Consider the following 22,602-nt stretch of genomic DNA (forward strand, 5'->3'; position numbering starts at 1 on the left):
CTTGCATGCTAATGTCAGTTATAAACAAACACAGCATGTGATAGGTAACATCCAGGACAAAGGAAGTGAACTAGTCCAGAAACAAAATCAATACTTTATTGAATAATGTGGATAAAAAACAATTAAAATCAGAAAAGGTGCTCACAGAACAAAGGAGGCAGTAAATGCTTATTCACTATGAGTATAATAGTGGGAGTACAACAGTGGGGTAAAGAAAGATAAAAAGTAAGTCACACAGTGGTTACCTATACACATAATAGTAGCTTAATATAATGTCCTAATATAATATAACTAGATGGTGGCCCGATTCAAATGCATCGGGTAATCTAGAATATGCATGCGGCTGACCGGGCGCCACTAATCAGCGAAGCAGTGTTTAAATGGGTTGTGCACTACTTTTAATTAACTTCACAATGTATTCCCTCGGTGCCCCTAATGAATTTTGTCATTACGTCATGTTGTCAATCCTGCTTGTGACAACATCGCTGACGACGCACAGCCAGCACGTAATTCTCCCGCCTGCAGCCGGATCTTGCTTCCGTTTACATCACGACTATTTGCGGCTGCAGCCAGGGGTCTGCTGTTCCGCGCACCACAGTGAATGACGGGCTGTGGGCGGGGTTATCCCTCATCGTGTCACATCCAGCATCCACAGCGCGGTCTGTCAATGTGGTTTGCATGGCTGCGTCATTCCTCTAATCCTGGTCTGTATGGCTGACTTATTTTGGATTGTACGCCTTCCTCATCTTAGCTTGTATAGCCTGCTTATCCTGGTTTTGTATGACCTACTCATTAGAGATGAGCGGTGTTCGACTAGAACTGTTCGCCAATCTCAAATTCGAGCTGTTTTGGGCGGTGTTCGAGTTGTTCGACGAACCCGAACGATTTGCAAAAAATTCGGCTGTTCGAGGTTATGTTCGATAACTGTTCGTGCACCAAAAGCGTGTCCTGCATGTCTGGCGCTATTTAGAGCACCAATCATGCAGGGATTGTCTGCCACTCACTGTAATGCCACAGCCATGGTGGTTGTGGCATTACAGTGATTGCCCAAATCGATGGGAACAGTGCCAACAGTGAAACATGAAAAGCCGGCAATTCAGCAGCGGCATACACCTGTACCCGACAATTTAGAACTGAAAGAATAGAGCTTCACACATAGATTAGATAGATATAAACATGTCAGCCACATATATACGAAGTACAGTGAAAGTGCTGCTTACTGTACTTGTCATTTAGCGTAAAGGATTTATCAAAAAAAATAATAGTGTTTTCATGCACTGTCTCTTTAAAAAAGCCGGCCGGCAATTCAGCATCGGTACCCGACAATTTATAACAGACAGAATAGAGCTTCACACATAGATTAGATAGATAGAAACATGTCAGTCACATATATATGAAGTACAGTGATAATGTTGGTTACTGTACTTGTCATTTAGTATTAAAATAAAGGATTTATTATTAAAAAAATTGGCGTGGGGTTCCCCTTAATTTTAGGCTCTAGCGGAGGTTAAGCAGACGGCTGGGGCAGATGTTTGAAGCCTGGGAAGGGGGTAATACCCACGGAGCTTCCCAGGCTACTAATATCAGCCCCCAGCTGAATACATAGCCTTTACTAGCTATTAAAATGGGGGACCCCCCCAAAAAAATGACGTGGGGTCCCCCCTAATTTAATAGCTAGCAAAGGCTAGGCAGACAGCTGGGGGCTGATATTAATAGCCCAGGAAGGGAGCCATGAATATTGGCCCCCTCCCAGGCTAGAAACACCATCCGTCAGCCGCCCCAGAAATGGCGCATTCATAGGATGCGCCAATTCTGGCACTTAGCCTCGCTCTTCCACGCTGCCCTGGTGCGGTGGCAGGGGGTAATAGGGTTGGGGTTGATGTCAGCTTATAATGCCAGCTGACATCAAGCCCAGGTTAGTAATGGAGAGGCGTCTATAAGACACCCCCATTACTAACCCCATAGTCAAAGTTAAAAAAAACACAAACACCCAGAATAAAGTCCTTTAATTGAAATAAAGACACAATCCTTTATTGTTCTAAATTAAACCATACTTACCGTCACGCCCATTCCAGCTGAAGCCAACGATCTCCTGCAATAAAAGAAAAATAATAAAGCAACCTCATCCTTACCTTTCCATGGTTCCCACGACAGCTTCAGCTCTGCTACATCGAGATGACAGGCTGGACCGCAGCAGAACGCTGCCATCCAGCCTCTCATCCCGCAGACACTGAGAAGCGCAGGCTTGCTTGCGCTGCTCAGCGTCTCTCTGTGACGACATCCAGATGAGCCGAGTTCATGTCCAATGAACTCGGCTCACCTCATGCACGTCACTGACAGCGTGGGAAAATTCTCACGCTGAAGCGGTGAGTGCAGGAGAATTCTCCCACGCTGTCAGTGACGTGCATAAGGTGAGCTCATGTCCAATGAACTCAGCTCACCTCCTGCACGTCACTGACAGCGTGGGAGAATTCTCCTGCACTCAGCGCTTCAGCGTGAGAATTCTCCCACGCTGAAGCGCTGAGTGCAGGAGAATTTTCCCACGCTGTCAGTGACGTGCATAAGGTGAGCTCATGTCCAATGAACTCAGCTCACCTCCTGCACGTCACTGACAGCGTGGGAGAATTCTCCTGCACTCAGCGCTTCAGTGTGAGAATTCTCCCACGCTGAAGCGCTGAGTGCAGGAGAATTTTCCCACGCTGTCAGTGACGTGCATGAGGTGAGCCGAGTTCATTGGACATTAACTCGGCTCATCTGGATGCCCTCACAGAGAGACACTGTGGAGCGCAAGCAAGCCTGCGCTTCTCAGTGTCTGCGGGATGACAGGCTGGATGGCAGCGTTCTGCTGCGGTCCAGCCTGTCATCTCGATGTAGCAGAGATGAAGCTGTCATGGGAACCATGGAAAGGTAAGGATGATGTTGCTTTATTATTTTTCTTTTATTTCAGGAGATCGTTGGCTTCAGCTGGAATGGGCGTGATGGTAAGTATGGTTTAATTTAGAACAATAAAGAATTGTGTGTTTATTTCAATTAAAGGACTTTTTTATTGGTGTTGTGTTTTTTTTAAATACTTTACTAGAAATTCATGGTGGTCATGTCTAATATTGGCGTGACCCCATGAATTTCGGGCTTAGGGCCAGCTGATAATGCCAAGCTGGCCCTAACCCCTTTATTACCCAGTGAGCCACCGCATCAGGGCCCTGGATGAGTTGGGTACAGCGCCAGAAGATGGCGCTTCTATGAACGCGCCATTTTCCGGGGTGGCTGCGGACTGCAATTTGCAGCGGGGGTGGCCCAGAAAGCTTGGGCCTCCCTGCGCTGCGGATTCCAGCCCCCAGCTGCCTAGTTGTACCTGGCTGGACACAAAAACAGGGCGAAGCCCCACGTCAATTTTCTTTAAATTATTTCATGAAATAATTAAGAAAAAAAGGGCTTCCCTATATTGTTGTGTCCGGCCAGGTACAAATAGGCAGCTGGTGGTTGGGGGCAGCCCGTTCCTGCCTGCTGTACCTGGCTGGACACAAATATAGTGCGAAGCCCCACGTCAATTTTTTTTAAATTATTTCATGAATTTCCTGAAATAATTTAAAAAAATTGAAGTGGGGCTTCGCACTATATTTGTGTCCAGCCAGGTACAGCAGGCAGGAACGGGCTGCCCCCAACCACCAGCTGCATATTTGTACCTGGCCGGACACAACAATATAGGGAAGGCCTTTTTTTCTTAATTATTTCATGAATTTCATGAAATAATTAAAAAAAAAGTACTTGGGGCTTCGCCCTATTTTTGTGTCCAGCCAGGTACAACTAGGCAGCTGGGGGCTGGAATCTGCAGCGCAGGGAGGCCCAAGCTTTCTGGGCCCCCCCCCGCTACAAATTGCAGTCCGCAGCCACCCCGGAAAATGGCGCGTTCATAGAAGCGCCATCTTCTGGCGCTGTACCCAACTCATCCAGGGCCCTGGTGCGGTGGCTCACTGGGTAATAAAGGGGTTAGGGCCAGCTTGGTATTATCAGCTGGCCCCAAGCCCAAAATTCATGGGGTCACGCCAGTATTAGACATGACCGCCATGAATTTCTAGTAAAGTATTTAAAAAAAACACAACACCCAGAATAAAGTCCTTTAATTGAAATAAAGACACAATTCTTTATTGTTCTAAATTAAACCATACTTACCATCACACCCATTCCAGCTGAAGCCAACGATCTCCTGCAATAAAAGAAAAATAATAAACCAACCTCATCCTTACCTTTCCATGGTTCCCACGACAGCTTCAGCTCTGCTACATCGAGATGACTGGCTGGACCGCAGCAGAACGCTGCCATCCAGTCTGTCATCCCGCAGACACTGAGAAGCGCAGGCATGCTTGCGCTCCTCACTGTCTCGCTGTGACGGCATCCAGATGAGCCGAGGTCATGTCCAATGAACCCGGCTCACCTCATGCACGTCACTGACAGCGTGGGAAAATTCTCACGCTGAAGTGCTGAGTGCAGGAGAATTCTCCCACGCTGTCAGTGATGTGCATGAGGTGAGCTCATGTCCAATGAACTCAGCTCACCTCCTGCACGTCACTGACAGCGTGGGAAAATTCTCCTGCAATCAGCGCTTCAGCGTGAGAATTTTCCCACGCTGTCAGTGACGTGCATGAGGTGAGCCGAGTTCATTGGACATGAACTCGGCTCATCTGGATGTCGTCACAGAGAGACGCTGAGCAGCGCAAGCAAGCCTGCGCTTCTCAGTGTCTGCGGGATGACAGGCTGGATGGCAGCGTTCTGCTGCGGTCCAGCCTGTCATCTCGATGTAGCAGAGCTGAAGCTGTCGTGGGAACCATGGAAAGGTAAGGATGAGGTTGCTTTATTATTTTTCTTTTATTGCAGGAGATCGTTGGCTTCAGCTGGAATGGGCGTGATGGTAAGTATGGTTTAATTTAGAACAATAAAGGATTGTGTCTTTATTTCAATTAAAGGACTTTATTCTGGGTGTTTGTGTTTTTTTTAACTTTGACTATGGGGTTAGTAATGGGGGTGTCTTATAGACGCCTCTCCATTACTAACCTGGGCTTGATGTCAGCTGGCATTATAAGCTGACATCAACCCCAACCCTATTACCCTCTACCACCGCACCAGGGCAGCGTGGAAGAGCGAGGCTAAGTGCCAGAATTGGCGCATCCTATGAATGCGCCATTTCTGGGGCGGCTGACGGCTGGTGTTTCTAGCCTGGGAGGGGGCCAATATTCATGGCTCCCTTCCTGGGCTATTAATATCAGCCCCCAGCTGTCTGCCTAGCCTTTGCTAGCTATTAAATTAGGGGGGACCCCACGTCATTTTTTTGGGGGGGTCCCCCATTTTAATAGCTAGTAAAGGCTATGTATTCAGCTGGGAGCTGATATTAGTAGCCTGGGAAGCTCCGTGGGTATTACCCCCTTCCCAGGCTTCAAACATCTGCCCCAGCCGTCTGCTTAACCTCCGCTAGAGCCTAAAATTAAGGGGAACCCTACGCCAATTTTTTTAATAATAAATCCTTTATTTTAATACTAAATGACAAGTACAGTAACCAACACTATCACTGTACTTCATATATATGTGACTGACATGTTTATATCTATCTAATCTATGTGTGATGCTCTATCTTTCTGTTCTAAATTGTCGGGTACCGCTGCTGAATTGCCGGCCGGCTTTTTTAAAGAGACAGTGCATGAAAACACTATTATTTTTTTAAATAAATCCTTTATACTAAATGACAAGTACAGTAAGCAACACTATCACTGTACTTATTATATATGTGACTGACATGTTTCTATCTATCTAATCTATGTGTGAAGCTCTATTCTTTCTGTTATAAATTGTCGGGTACAGATGCTGAATTGCCGGCCGGCTTTTTTAAAGAGACGGTGCATGAAAACACTAATATTTTTTTTAATAAATCCTTTACACTAAATGACAAGTGCAGTAACCAACACTGTCACTGTGCTTCTTATATGTGTGACTGACATGTTTCTATCTATCTAATCTATGTGTGATGCTCTATTCCTTCTTGTCTAAATTGTCGGGTACCGGTGTATGCCGCTGCTGAATTTGCCGGCCGGCTTTTTTAAAGAGAGTGTCTTCTGAGCAGTTTGTCAGCTTTTGGACACCTTTGCAGGTGTTTTCTATGTGTTTCTATGTGTTTTTGTTTGCCTGCCATTGGTTTTAACGGTGTTCGACGGTGTTCTAAGGTGTTCGACGAACAGTTCGTCGAACAGTTCCTCGAACATCCCGGTGTTCGACGAACCGAACCGAACCCGAACACTACGGGGGTGGCTCAACACTACTACTCATTCCCCCATCTCTACAGCACAGTTCAAAAACTAAACCCTAATCCTCCCCTTGTTTCCTTTCTCTGCTCTAGCGCTGTCTGTCCTGTTATCAGCAGCTCCTCGCAGGATGTGAGGCACAGCACGCGCTCTCAGATACTGCTGTGATTAGCTGCTGTCTGTAGATTCGCTGCTTTCCACGCCGGGACTAAGTGCGTGGAGAGGCACAAATCTGCATTCACTTTAGTAGCACATGCTGCAGATGCCGCTATGAAAATTTAACAATAATACAATGAATACACAGAATAATACTTTATTAACTATTATTGGTTATAGAACTTAATACAACTGAACAAAATTATTAAACAGATGATCAAAATATATAAACTATTCCATGAATATGTAACAATATTTTACAATAAATCATCGGACTAAAGAAGTACGACCCTAGAATTTATTTATTAACAATATCAACCTAAAATATTTTTGTACACGACATTTTTGGTGAATACTTTTGGACTATCTGCAAGCAACTTTCCTTGTAAATGGGTATCCAAAACTTGCACCTTGACATTGGATCTCATTTTAACTCTTGAAAATGCAACATACAGTTGTCCATGTCCAAAAACGGGCTCCGGTAAATATATGCCAACACGTTGTAGAGTTTGACCTTGTGACTTGTTTATTGTCATGGCAAATGCTGGTTTTACTGGAAACTGTCGACGTCGAAGCCTAAATGGAAGACCGGTGTCTGAAGGACATAAATCAATGCGTGGAATGAACACTTCGTCTCCTTTTGCAGATCCAGTGATCACTGTTGCTTGAATTATGTGGGAATGGAGTCCAGTAACAATAAGGCGAGTTCCATTACATAGACCACTTCTTGTATTTAGATTCCGCAGCAACATGACGATTGCTCCAACTTTAAGTTGTAGTCTGTGGGATGGCATTCCTGATGGCGTAACACTATTTAAAAATTCAACTGGATAATGCTCTCGTTCATCTTCATTGTCGACATCCACCGAATCATCACTTTTGTATAATTTATACTCTCTAGGCATTCTATCCATCACACGGGAATTTAGCAGAGCTACGTCATCATTCTTGGGACAGAGAATTTCATAGGAAGAGGCTCTCTCAACACTGCTTTGGTCGTTCACATCTATTTCAACGCGTTGTCCAAAAACATCACTTACGATGCAGTCAGTGCACAACATGTCTTCTGGTATTTCAATAATTTCTTCTCCAAGGTTATATTCATTGCTAAGTTCACCATTCCCAAGTTTAAGAAGCCACTTGCTGTACTCTGGGTCAGAAGATCACATGTTGTTAATTAGTTGTAGTTTATTAAACTCTTTCCAAAGGTCTGACATTTTTAGGGTTGACTCGATAATATTTGTTCTTGTTCCATTCGGTACAACTGGAAGGCATTGCCTAAAATCTCCGCCAAGGACAAAAACTTTACCTCCAAAAGGAATTTCATTTTTTTCAGCAATATTTGTAGTCATAACTTCACGCAGAAGTCTGTCAATTAAGCTCAAAGCATATTTAGGCGCCATGGTGCACTCATCAAGTATCAACAGATTTGCACTGTTCAACTGTTTTCCTGCAAATGTGTCTTGTTTGATTCTGGAAACGGAGATTTCATTGACCCGAACTGGTATCCCAAAGAGTGAATGCATAGTGCGACCTCCTCTTAAAAGGTTTGCTGCAATACCTGTTGTAGCCGATGGCAATACGACTTTTCCTAACCCTCTAATGTGATGCATTAAAACTTCATAGAGGTATGTTTTACCGCTGCCTCCAGGACCGTCAATAAAGAAACATTTTGCCGTTGCATCAGTTTTGTTTTCTACAGCGCTCACAATAGTGTCATATGCAATTCGTTGTTCTTGATTTAAGGAGTTTTTCTTCTCTGTTGCCAACAATAATTCATAAGCTTCGTCATACTCTTGAATTTGTGCAACTTGACTTGTAGGCTGTGGCAAATTAAAGTCTGAAAATGTTTTTCCATGCAGTAGTAGGATATTTTGGACATCTTGCATGGCATAAGATTCGAAATTGTGACAATTTCCACTTTTGTTGTGAAGACGTAAGCAGTAATCTTCAATTATATGTTCTTTGAAATTTGTCCAAAGTTGATCCGGATTTGTAGGCGGTCCAAAGACACAAATGTAGGCAAACAATTCACGAAGTTTCTTAGGCATATGTAGGGTAACTGCGTGTTCTAAGGTAAGTGTCCACATAGTATCATCCAATAGAAGTCCTAAAACCAAAGCTGCAGCTTTAAATGTATCGTGCAATACTCCATTAACTGTTTTCAAATCTTCGTAACTTCTAGCTCCTTTGACATGCAGTAGTAACAGCCGAAGGCAATATCTTTCTTGATCCTTGACACTAACAGTATACATGCGTCCAATTATTCTGCTAAGTCCTCGTTGTCTTGGCTTCCATGTTTTATTCCAAACGTAATGCTCTGGAATCTCTCGATACAAATACTGCCTTGCGTTTTCGTCACGTTGGTTCAGCAAAAACCATTCCATTAATGTTGACGTTGTGCTTAAATTTTTGGAGACATTTTCGACTTGAGCATTTTCAAAGAAATAAAGCTGTTGTTGATTTGGTAAATGAATAGCTAAACGTATAATGGCATGGGACTGTGAATGCATTGGAAATGCAAATATTCTCCAAGCAGCTTCTGGAGCACTGATATATCAAGAGTCAACAAACCGTGATGATTCATCGTGATTGACTGTTTTTTGTTGGATTTCGACGTTAGCTTTGTCATGTCTCTTGTAGATGTACTTGAAAAGATATTTAACACTTTTTATTGAAGCGCAGATTTCAACGTTGATGTGACAGTTGTAGCGTTTTAATAAGTACGGGTTGTATGGAACTATCCATGAGCTATTTATAATCTTTTTGTTGTGTACAATGTTATCAATCAGTTGTCTCCGGTAGGATGGGTAGCCGTCCAAATCTTTAACAGTGTGCTGTCTCAACTGCTTTGGAAACCCTTTTGTACACTTTCCGTTTTCCATGCATGGACTTTTTGGATTTGCTACACCGCATGGGCCATGAACCATATTACAGATTACAATATTATACAGTTCAGGATACTTTTCTTGGTTAGGAATTTCAGCCCACACTATGTTGTCAATTTCGTCCTCCGTGTGAAACTTGGAGTCCGCGTCTAAGATAATTAGTATATGCGCATGTGGGAGACCTCGTTTCTGAAACTCTATGACGTGTACCATTGCTAAGACTGTTCCAAAAAGGCCTTTTTTGATGTCTTCAAAAAGGCTGCTGAGTTTTAGTCGCGTGCAACTAAGTCCGGCCTGTGTTCAACTTGCTGCCAGGGTTGTAGATTTTCTGTATTTTCCGGCCATTTAGGATTACAGGTCATCGTTAAAAAAATGTCAGGTCTTCCATACTTTGTTACTATTGCCATTGCATCTTGATAACACTGTTGCATGTTGCGGGGGCTACCTTCAAAGGACGACGGGAGAATTACTGTTTTTCCAATTGTAATTCCTTTTTCAATAGATTGTTTTTGCAAATGTTCTTGAAGAACGCAGTAGTCTTCAACTTTAAGTTGTTTTTGGTTTCTTCGTATGAAATTGAGCCAATTTGCTTCAATTTTAACGTATGCGTCTACTAAGTACTGTTGTGTCAGTTTCCCACCGTTTAAAATAGGATTGAAGTAATTTCGCACAGACATAAGAAAACTGTAGTACTGTAGTTGTGTAATTCTTCTTGAAGTTCCTTGCTGGCGTAGGTTTTCATGCCACCCTTGATCACCGCTTGGAAAGAAGAGCATATACAGAAGAGCATCAAGGTTGCTGTGCAAAATGCTAATCGGTTGTGTTTTGGGAACGAAAGGGTTGTTTTTGTCTGGCTTCAGATGGACTAATATATCTCTTTGAAAAGGAGGCTCTCCATCATCGTTTTGAAAAACAACTGCGACCTCACTTACACGTGGTTTGTTGTAACATCGGGGATCTTGTTGACGTTCTTGTTTAATGGCCATGATAATAGAAGGCATTTCCGTCCCATTTTGTATAGCTCTCTGTTCCTCTTCAGCTTCAACGTCTTTTAGCATGCGATATGCGGTAGCAAATGGGCTGATTGTTTGTAAATGTACGGCAATTAGTTTCATCAGTTCTGCATTACACTTTTCATTTTCTTTTCGGTTCATCCTTTGTTCTGTAGCCTCATTTGGATCAAAGATGTATAATTGTGCAAATGTTGGTGGTTGTCCTAGTTCTGGGTGAAGTGTTCCAGTACGGTGGTAGATCTGGCCATGAATTTTAAAGCAATACGGTGCGAAGCCAGGGGGCGGTGCAATGTTGGCACCAAATGAAGCAAAGGCATGAGAACTGTTGATACTTCTGATATTTTCCATAAAATTTCTACTGTGTTCATGCGTTCCTTTCATTAACTGCTCAAACAGATCTGAGTAGTGACATCTTGGTAGCATTACTTTTCCTTTTTGGCAGCATTGAGTAAACTGATTGTCAGATGGTTTTTCCTCGATAAAATTCATAGATTCGCATTTTGAACAAACTACATTCATCTTCCCACAGTAGTGTTGAATAATGTTAGTTTCATTGTTTGTTAGGTAACGTGCAAGTTGTTGAATGTTCTGCTGGGTTTGCCTTAGTTGGTAGAGCATTCGTTTTTGATAAATTTGTCGATCGTGTTGTTCTAGGTTTGTCCTGGATTCTAGAGATTCATTGAGACGACATTGTCTATGGGATTCCGCATCGTGTTCCTGTCTAGCCGCAGTGTGTTGTGGTGTTTCCCGTTCCCGACGTTGTCTGTGAGATTCTGCATCCTGTGCTTGTCTGGTGGCAGTGTCTTGTGGTGTCTCTTGTTTCCGATGTTGTCTGTGAGATTCCGCATCCTGGGCTTGTCTGGCGACAGTGTGTTGTGGTGTGTCTTTTTCCCGGCGTTTTTGTTGAGATTCCGCATCCTGGGCTTGTCTGGCGGCAGTGTGTTGTGGTGTCTCTTGTTCCCGACGTTGTCTGTGATATTTGGCATCCTGGGCTTGTCTGGCGACAGTGTGTTGTGGTGTTTCTTGTTCCCGACGTTTTCTGTGAGATTCCGCATCTTGGGCTTGTCTGCCGGCAGTGTCTTGTGGTGTCTCCTGGTCTCGAAGTTTTCTGTGAGCTTCCGCATCCTGGGCTTGTCTGCCGGCAGTGTGTCGTGGTGTCTCCTGTTGGCGAATTTTTCTGTGAGCTTCTGCATCCTGTGCTTGTCTGGCGGCAGTGTGTGGTGTTGTCTCCTGCTTCCGAATTTTTCTGTGAGCTTCCGCATCCTGGGCTTGTCTGGCGGCAGTGTGTTGTGGTGTCTCCTGTTCCCGGCGTTTTTTGTGAGATTCCGCATCCTGGGCTTGTCTGGCAGCAGTGGGTTGTGGTGTCTCCTGTTCCCGGCGTTTTTGGTGAGCTTCCGCATCCTGAGCTTGTCTTGCGGCAGTGTGTTGTGGTGTCTCCTGTTCCCGGCGTTTTTGTTGAGCTTCCGCATCCTGGGCTTGTCTTGCGGCAGTTTGTTGTGGTGTCTCCTGCTCCCGTCGTTTCTTGTGATATTCTGCATCCTGGGCTTGTCTGGCGGCAGTGTGTTGCGGTGTCTCCTCTTCCCGGCGTTATTTTTGAGCTTCTGCATTGTGGTCTTGTCTGGCGGCAGTGTGTTGCAGTGTCTCCTGTTCCCAGCGTTTTTGTTGAGCTTCAGCATCCTGGGCTTGTCTGGCGGCAGTGTGTTGCGGTGTCTCCTGTTCTCGGCGTTTTTTGGGAGCTTCTGCATCCTGGGCTTGTCTGGCGGCAGTGTGTTGTGGGGTCTGTTGCTCTCGACATTGTCGTTTTCTTGCTGCTTCTGCTACTTTTCTGTCTTCCTCCGTGGCGTATTTTCGCTTACGACCCATTATAAAACAGGAAACATAAAGAAGTATCTGTTCAGCGCGCTGTCACTGGCAGAACGTGTTCAGTAAACCTGACAGAAGTCCCTCGCACAGTGTGACTGAAGTCCCTCGCACAGTGTGACTGAAGTCCCTCGCACAGTGTGACAGAAGTCCCTCGCACAGTGTGACAAAAGTCGCTCGCACAGTGTGACAAAAGTCGCTCGCACAGTGTGACAGAAGTCCCTCGCACAGTGTGACTGAAGTCCCTCGCACAGGGTGACTGAAGTCCCTCGCACAGTGTGACTGAAGTCCCTCTCACAGTGTGCCAGAAGTCCCTCGCACAGTGTGACTGAAGTCCCTCGCACAGTGTGACTGAAGTCCCTCTCACAGTGTGACAGAAGTCCCTCTCACAGTGTGACAGAAGTCCCTCTCACAGTGTGACAGAAGTCCCTCACACAGTGTGACAGAAGTCCCTCGCACAGTCTGACTGAAGTCCCTCGCACAGTGTGACAAAGAAAACCTGCTCAGTACGTTATGAGCATTTTGTGAGTCACATGACCACATGGGCGGAGTTAGCCCTGCTATCTCCCGAAGGTGGCGTAGATATTTCAAATGTTGCGGTAATTGGCCGGAGAGCGTGTTTAAATTTGGAGCGGAAATCTGTGATTGGTCGCGGGCTGCGTCCGCGACCAATCATAGAAGCGGGTTTTAAATGTCGCGCGCCGTGTTACTAAGCAGCGGACAGTGTATTTGAATTCAGCGTTAAAATTCAGCGTCAGGAGAGCGCGACCAATCAGCGTATCGTATTGGTGAGGACCGGGGAGCGGCTGCCTATGCGGCTACTTCTGCTCCGAGAACCCGGGACATGAGCGGGCGCTGGCAGCAGAAGTATCCGGACCCGCAGCGCCGCTCCCCGGTCCTCCGTTCTGCATGGATGTCAGCAGCGCTGCCTATGTGGGTACTTCCGCTCCAAGAACCCGGGACATGAGCGGGCGCTGGCAGCAGAAGTATCCGGACTCGCAGCGCCGCTCCCCGGTCCTCCGTTCTGCATGGAAGTCAGCGGCGCTGCCTGTGCGGGTACTTCCGCTCCGAGAACCCAAGACATGAGCGGGCGTTCGCAGCAGAAGTATCCCGACCCGCAGCGCCGCTCCCCGGTCCTCCCTTCACACCCTAGCCGCTGATGTCCCCACAGTATCCGCATGGTGTTACACAGATCCGGACATTTGTGTTAAAAATCGCTGATTGGTCGCTGGCGGTGCCGCGACCAATCACCGATTTGGGCGCCAAATTTAAATATCGGCCGCGACCAATCACCGATCTTGGCTCCACATTTAAACACCGTTGTGCTGATTGGTCGCCGACGCTGTGCGCGACCAATCACCGATTTTGGCGGCACATTTAAATTGCGTCTGCGACCAATCAGTACAGCGGTGTTTAAATGTGGAGCCAAGATCGGTGATTGGTCGCAGCCGATATTTAAATTTGGCGCCCAAATCAGTGATTGGTCGCGGGCAGCGCCTGCGACCAATCAGCGATTTTTAACACAAATGTCCGGATCTTTGTAACACCATGCGGATACTGTGGGGACATCAGCGGCTAGGGTGTGAAGGGAGGACCGGGGAGCGGCGCTGCGGGTCGGGATACTTCTGCTGCGAGCGCCCGCTCATGTCCCGGGTTCTTGCAGCGGAACTATCCGCACAGGCAGCGCCGCTGACATCCATGCGGCTAGGGTGTGAAGGGAGGACAGGGGAGCGGCGCTGACATCCAATTGGTCTCGGAAGTTAAACAGTACTGTGCTAATTGGTCGCGGACGCTGGCCGCGACCAATCACCGATTTGGGCGCCAAATTTAAATATCGGCCACGACCAATCACTGATCTTGGCTCCACATTTAAACACCGCTGTGCTGATTGGTCGCGGCCGATATTTAAATGTGGCGCCCAAATCGGTGATTGGTCGCGGGCAGCGCCAGCGACCAATCAGCGATTTTTAACATAAATGTCCGGACCTTTGTAACACCATGCGGGTACTGTGGGGACATCAGCGGCTAGGGTGTGAAGGGAGGACCGGGGAGCGGCGCTGCGGGTCCGGATACTTCTGCTGCGAGCGCCCGCTCATGTCCCGGGTTCTCGCAGCAGAAGTATCCGCACAGGCAGCGCCGCTGACATCCTTGCGGTTAGGGTGTGAAGGGAGGACAGGGAAGCGGCGCTGACATCCAATTGGTCGCGGCCGCTATTTAAATGTGCCGCACAAATCGGTGATTGGTCGCGGTCTTGGCACATAGCGTGCGCTCACAGCAGAAGTATCCCGACCCACAGCGCCGCTCCCCGGTCCTCCCTTCCGCATGGAGGTCAGCGGCGCCGGCGGTCCTTCCGCTGCTACCGGCCGGGAGATGAGCGCCTCGCGCCGCTCATCTCCCGGCTGCATCTCCGTCCCGCAGATGGGTCCGGAGGTCGGGGTCCTTCTGCTGGTACCGGCCGGGATATGAGCGCCTCGCGGCGCTCATCTCCCGGCTGCATCGCCGCTGAGCTCCGTCCCGCAGATGAGCCGCTAACGGCTGCCATCTTTTTTCAGAAATCCCGCGGCGCTGATTGGCCGCTGCCGGACCAATGAGCAACGCGGGATTTCCTGGACAGACAGACAGACAGACAGATGGGATAAGACAATTATATAGTAGATGTAATGTATAGTGTAGTCTCAGTGTACAGGTTATAGCCAGCAGATAAGAATCAATTAATAAGAGGAATTACTTTTTGACCAAAATAAGCTGTAAGTCTGGCAGACAACCAAAGCACCTCATCCCTCCATCCGGACACGCGTTTCGCCAAGCTTCTTTGGGTGACACGTGTGTTATACTGAATCTTTTCTCACTATAACTACAGTTAGGTCCATATATATTTGGACAGAGACAACATTTTTCTAATTTTGGTTCTAGACATTACCACAATGAATTTTAAACAAAGCAATTCAGATGCAGTTGAAGTTCAGACTTTCATCTTTCATTTGAGGGTATCCACATTAAAATTGGAAGCGTTTAGGAGTTGAAACTTGGCTCCTTAACATGTGCCACCCTGTTTTTAAAGGGACCAAAAGTCATTGATCAGATTAAATAATTGTAAATAATAGGTTCATTTCTAGTACTTGGTTGAAAACCCTTTGTTGGCAATGAAGTCTTGAACTCATGGACAACACCAGACGCTGTGTTTCCTCCTTTTTGATGCTCTGCCAGGCCTTCACTGTGGTGGTTTTCAGTTGCTGTCTGTTTGTGGGCCTTTCTGTCTGAAGTTTAGTCTTTAACAAGTGAAATGCATGCTCAATTGAGTTGAGATCAGATGACTGACTTGGCCAATCAAGAATATTCCACTTCTTTGCTTTAATAAACTCCTGGGTTGCTTTGGCTTTATGGTTTGGGTCATTGTCCATCTGTAGTATAAAAGGACGACCAATCAGTTTGGCTGCATTTGGCTGGATTTGAGCACACAGTATGGCTCTGAATACATCAGAATTCATTCGACTGCTTCTGTCCTGTGTCACATCATCAATAAACACTAGTGACCCAGTGCCACTGGCAGCCATGCATGCCCAAGCCATCATACTGCCTTCGCCGTGTTTTACAGATGATGTGGTATGCTTTGGATCATGAGCTGTACCACGCCTTCGTCACACTTTTCTCTTTCCATCATTCTGGTAGAGGTTGATCTTGGTTTCATCTGTCCAAAGAATGTTCTTCCAGAACTGTGCTGGCTTTCTTAGATGTTTTTTAAGCAAAGTCCAGTCTAGCCTTTTTATTCTTGATGCTTATGAATGGCTTGCACCGTGCAGTGAACCCTCTGTATTTACTTTCATGCAGTCTTCTCTTTATGGTAGATTTGGATATTGATACGCCTACCTCCTGGAGAGTGTTGTTCACTTGGTTGGCTGTGGTGAAGGGGTTTCTCTTCACCATGGAGATTATTCTGCAATCATCCACCACTGTTGTCTTCCGTGGGCGCCCAGGTCTTTTTGCATTGATGAGTTCACCAGTGCTTTCTTTCTTTCTCAGGATGTACCAAACTGTAGATTTTGCCACTCCTAATATTGTAGCAATTTCTCATATGAGTTTTTTCTGTTTTTGCAGCTTAAGGATGGCTTGTTTCACCTGCATGGAGAGCTCCATTGACCGCATGTTTACTTCACAGCAAAACCTTCCAAATGCAAGAACCACAGCTCAAATCAACTCCAGGCCTTTTATCTGCTTAATTGAGAATGACATAACGAAGGGATTGCCCACACCTGTCCATGAAATAGCCTTGGAGTCAATTGTCCAACTACTTTTGGTCCCTTTAAAAACAGGGTGGCAGATGTTAAGGAGCTGAAACTCCTAAACCCTTCATCCAATTTTAATGTGGATACCCTCAAATGAAAGCTGAAAGTCTGAACTTCGACTGCATCTGAATTGTTTTGTTTAAAATTCATTGTGGTAATGTCTAGAACCAAAATTAGAAAAATGTTGTCTCTGTCCAAATACATATGGACCTAACTGTATAGATCAATCTACTCATCTCCCCCTGCTATATAACATGGAGCCCGCAGATTGGACTTAATTTTTATGGTGAAATATTTAGGGTGAAACGCACGTTGAGGTGGAGGGTCATGGTGCCTTGGGTGTCTGCCAACTTAACAGTTTACTTTGGTCCACAGGAAATACAGTACATCTAATTAATTGCTTCTTATTTGCTGGCTATAGCCTGGATACTGGAACTACATTATGGCTGTGTGCCCACGATGCGTTTTTTAAGCGTTTCCGCAGCGGCAAAAATGCTGCAGAAATGCTTAAAAAAGCATGGTAGAAGGCCTGCCATGTTCCCCAATGATAATCCGCATGTGCTGTAAAAATATATATTTACCTTCTGGCGGCCCCCGATGCGCTCCTCCTCGCTTCCCGGCAATTCACGATGTACTGAAGGACCTGCATTGCCGTCATAGTCATGTGACGGGTCACGCGACGCTGACGTCGACAGGTCCTTCAGTGTAGCGCTGCCGGCAGCCGGGACAGAGGGAAACAAGACACCGGGGGCCATCGGAAGGTAAGTATATATTTATTTTTTATTTTTTGATATTCTCTCGGGTCACACTATATAAATCCATGCTGTTAGCATGGATTTATATAGTGTGACTAAGTTGACAAGCACTTTCCAAGTGATGCTAAAATCGCTTGGAAAGCGCTTGTCAACCCGCATGCGGAAATGCATGTGAAGAACGCTTCACTTCCGCATGTCCCTGGCAGGAAAACGCATGTACAATCCGCATGCGTTTTTTTCTGCCAGGGAGATGCAGAAACGCTCAGGAAAAAATCCTGAGCATTTCTGCATCGTGGGCACATAGCCTAAATATGACTAACCTTTATCTCTCTACCTTTACACCACTGTTGTAATCCCAAGACAGATATTTTCTTTCAGTAGCATTATAATGGCACTGTTGTTTTAAGGGCACAAGGTCAGGATGTTCTGCAGTAGACCAGATAAGATAGATGTCTGCAGAGACAAGCTGTGGATGTGAAAAGTCATCATGTCGTCTTGACAAGATGAAGAAAAGAAAGAGAAAGACTCCAATCAGAGACAATGCCATTTATAAGGTACCTGGATGTAAATGTTTATTTGTGATGCTGCCTTCATCTCATCAATATTATGGTTCATGTATGGTCCACAGTCTAAAGGCTCTTAATAACAACTCCCTATACCACCTTATCATTATTAATGATGTACTGGGAGTTGTAAATTCATGTGATACAATTGTATATGGGGCTGAGCTGACATTACAAATGATTGCTGTACTAAGCTTGGTGATGTACCATGTACTCATGGTGATTCTGTTGATGTATTCATGTACTGATTATGGTTCAGATGATGTATTTCTCTGTTGATGGTGGTTCGGCGATATACGGCGTCACATTGTGTTCAAGATTATTTTAATTGTTCTTGTATGTATACCCCTTCTTCACATGTAAAGTGCCATGGAATAAATGGCGCTATAATAATAAATAATAATAATATATTTTGGTACAGATGGTGGTTCTGGTGATGTGTATCTGTACTGATTATGGTTCTGGTGATATATTCATGGACTGATGGTTTTTCTGGTGATGTATGTCTGTATTGCTGGTGGTTCTGGAGATGTATTCTTGCGCTGTTATTGGTTCTCATCCTGTACACATCTAACAATCAATAACTTATAAGATTACGTAATACATGGCTCTGTTACTAAAGTATTGTGATGTCTAACAAGTTAAGGGTTACTACATTTTTATTTATGTTAGGAGTGTTAAAGGGGTTGTCCAAGTTTGTGATGAAAGTCAGAAGTCACTCTGAGACTCCAGACACTGTCAGAATCCTCTGTTGCCGGCGGTTAGAGCAAGAGGTCATGCCACCGCAAGAATGTGGTTTGCATAGATGAAGTTACATGCCACGTAAAGCACGTGGCCTCACTCAATACAAAATAAATTGAGTGAGGCCGGACATGTCTAGTTGGAATGTGGCCGGAAGTATACAAATCGCATACTTGGACTAACATGACCATCCACTGTTGCCGCCGTCACCAGAGGATCCTGACAGTTTGCGGTGAAAGCGTTGTGAGAATTCAGAAACCTAGAGTGACTGCAGACTTTCATTACAAACATGGAAAACTCTTTTAAATATAACATTGAGCACTGCAGCATGCCCAATAATTATAGCGTGTATTATACTTACTGTCAGGACTCCGCTCTGCTTCTTGGTTCCAGTGGTCATCACATGATCACTCAAATGCAATTTTCATGCTTACAGTCATTTAGCTTCTCTTCTTGCTTCTCCCAGTTAAGCATGGGCATTAGTATTTCACTGAACATTGAGAGAATCAGGAAAAGCAGCTCGTCTACATATAAGTGGTCACACAACAACTATTGAAATGGGAAAATGCATTCTTGCCTTGGGGTGCCAGAAAACCTAGATCCACCTCTGGACAGATCTTTTTCTTCTCTTTTATCCAGTACCATTCCGCTCCTCTTCTGAGTCATGTCACAGCGATTCAGACTCTCCGGATCACACTGCACCCTGTATGTCAGCTGGAAGTCTCTTTTACAATGTATACCTATGGAGCCTTGTTCTAGCGCTCCATAGACTTATGCTGCACAAATATACAGCGACATTTTAGAATGACACCTTGCAAAGTAGTAACTTGACTGTCCGGACGTTTAAAGTCAATGGGCAGCCTGGAAGCGGTTAATCCTTATTTGCATTCATTGTAGTGTACTGAAGCCACAGACAGAGCATTATTCATATAGGATATTTTAAACATTGTTTTAAAGAAAAAAGGCTATAATAACTGCTTTAAAAATTTAATGAATATGTGATTTGATTTTTGTGCTACACAGGAAAATATACTAAATGCCAGGAACAGAAAGTAAAAAAATAACTTGACTGGAAGCCACAAAGAACAACCCGCTAGTGGTTAGTGTTGATATAGACACATTTCTTCACAGGTCTCCACACTGCCAAAAACATATCTCCATCAGTCCTCCATAAAATCTGCCTTTAATAAATAACCACTAGATGTTTAGATAAATAAGGTTAACACTGTTTGAGTGTTGTGTATAATAAATATCCATGAGACCAAAAGTCTACAGAGAATGTTTGAGGCTCCACCACACCATCAGTCACTGCTCAGAAGGCAGCAAACTATAGAAGATTTGAAGATATCATGCCACTTGTGGTTGCACAGAAGAAGCTACATCTCATCTTAGAAGCCTTTGAAGGCTTTGGGGGACATTGCCTCATTGTGTGCATAAAAAATATCCACATATCCATAAGACCTATGTATTGAAAGAGTCTTTCTACTAGTTTTTTTAAATTACTAAAGACAGGTATTTAATACGCACATTATACTTTCATCTGATCTTAATGATTTGTGTAAATCCAGACTTATAAAAGGTACACAATATGGACAATTCGGACACACCTCTTAATCATTTAATTCAGGTTTTTTTTAATTCATTATCACAGGTGTATATAATCCAGCTGCTAGCCATGCCGTTTGCCTTTACGAACATTTGTGACGTAATGGCTTGTTCTAAAGAGCTCACTGATACCATTGTGGTCCTGTAAAAGGATGGCACCAGTTTACAAGGCAGTTTAGGAAATATCTCCCCTCCAGAGTATTCCATTATAAACTGTGAGTGGTATTATTAAAAAGCGAAAGTGTTTAGGAACCACAACCATGAAGTGGAGACCACGTAAAGTTAAAGAGCACACTGTACAGAATTGAGAGTGTACCCGGCTGACCATAAGACCTTACACTCTACAAGAGAGAGAAAGGACAATTCTGACCATAAGAGCTTACACTCTACAGAAGAGAGAGAGAGGACACCGCTGACCATAAAACCTTATGTGGCACCCCAGGGGTCAAGTTGCCACAGTGGCATTGCCTCCCTCACAAGGGGTGATGCCATGCCTGGAAGCAAGCAGGGGTTCCCTAATCAGGTTTATTAGCATGCAACACTTTCCTGGCTCCAGACCAGCAAGGGGAGCTACTCCCCTTAGCAACTGGAATCTGGAGGCGGGGTTAGTTAGAGTTAGTGAGAGGAGTTGAATACAGGACAGCGACGAGGAAAGACCTGGGGAGTGGAGCTGCATGGCAGATCACCGCAGAGAGGAGCGTTGAAGATCCGGACACCGGAGTCCGAGGTTGTGGGGCACTGAAGGCCCAGCAGCAGAAACCGGAGGGCAGGAGACTGCAGGTCTCTTGGCCCCATCAGACGCCCGGAGGCTCAGCAGCACATAGGGCCCAGCACCACCACGTGGGAGCGACACTCCAGGAAGGCCCGAGCTGCCTGCCATACGGGTGAGCACAAAGATGTTTTACTCAGGGACGAGGGCCACAGCAGAGCTATAAGCAGCAGGGCCAAAGAGATTAGCGCAAAGGGAAGGCCTACAACTTCACCTAGTGAAGTGGATTCCCAACTTGCTTCCAGGCCGCCCGGACCTCTACTACCAGCTAGTACCGGTGCCCCGGTCGGCCTAACCACTGCAAGTAAAGATAAGAGGAAAAGGCCATTAAGTTGCGGACTGATTATTAACTGCCTCATCCCCTGCACCACACTGCACAGTAACATCTATTACATCACCATTTCCTGCCCTGGAGCTAAGCTTTTCCTGTGGAGAGCTGAACCAACTCTGCTGCGTCATCATCAGCTCCAGAGGATCTGCACCGCAGTGGCGGCTCCATATAGCCACATACCACAGGTGGCGTCACGAACATTTTATAAAAACTATATTCCCTTTTCTTTAAAACCCCTTTTATTGACTGCCTTGGGTCACGGACCGGGTCACCCCCACTGTGACATCCCCCAGCATCGACTGGCCCGGCTACCGAGTACCCCACAGCCCAGGGAGCGCGTCACTTACACTCTACAAGAGAGAGAAAGGACAATGCTGACCATAAGAGCTTACACTCTACAGAAGAGAGAGAGAGGACAACGCTGACCATAAGAGCTTACACTGTACTGAACAGAGAGGACAACACTGACCATAAGAGCTTATGTGACGCCCAGCTGCGCTTGGTATCACAGATCCTGGAAGAGTGCATTGATGGATTCCTCCACAAGAGGCCCCCATAACCATTCACACATCTCCACCTTCCACCTCAGACCAGCAGAGGGAGCCCGTTAGGGATAGATAAATAGGGAAGGTGGAGCCAGGCAGCAGTTAGTTGTTGTCTAGTCTATTCTGGTTTAGCAGTGAGTCCAGTACAGTCTGAGAAGAGTTACCTCAGAGGACAAAAGCCTGTTCCAGCTCCTGCAATTGCTATCCTGCAGTGGAGCTTATCCAGACCAAGACTCAGTGTAGCTCAGAGAAGTGAGCTTTAGGTGTGCCGGCGCCATAAGATCGGTGAAGCGCGGCAAGCTGCCGTTAGTGTGAGTAGCCTAGTGAGGGCCCGAGAAGGCCGAAGGCGAATGGAGAGTTAGTACATAGGGGGCAGAGGAGCTTAAGTAGCTCACCCCGAAGAATTTACTGGACACCGGGTCCGAAGCTTACCGGGATCTCTATGACCCAGTAAGGCATAACCGGAATCCCTGGAGAACTACAAGTCCCAGGATCGCTAAAGTGCTGATACGTAACAGAGCCGGGAGACACATAGGCCCCGCGAGCTGAGGAGCGTGGACTTCAAGAAAAGGCCCTACCACAAGGTCAGCCAGCGCAGGACAGAGACAAAGTTAGGCCTAGCTCCAGGCAGGTGAGAAACTTACTACGCAGAGGCAAGTGACAGGAGGCCCTACACCCGCTCATTGGGAAGGATCCTGACATGCACCCTTCACCCTACAGTGCTCCGGGACGTGCCTGAATTTCCATCAGTAAAAGGTACTGAAGTGACTATCGTGTCTGTCCCTGTTCTTGCTCTGACCCGGCTG

This window comes from Phyllobates terribilis, unplaced genomic scaffold (assembly GCF_046119375.1).
Source record: "Phyllobates terribilis strain yellow unplaced genomic scaffold, ASM4611937v1 Scaffold_3__8_contigs__length_932513732, whole genome shotgun sequence".
Lineage (NCBI taxonomy): Eukaryota > Metazoa > Chordata > Amphibia > Anura > Dendrobatidae > Phyllobates > Phyllobates terribilis.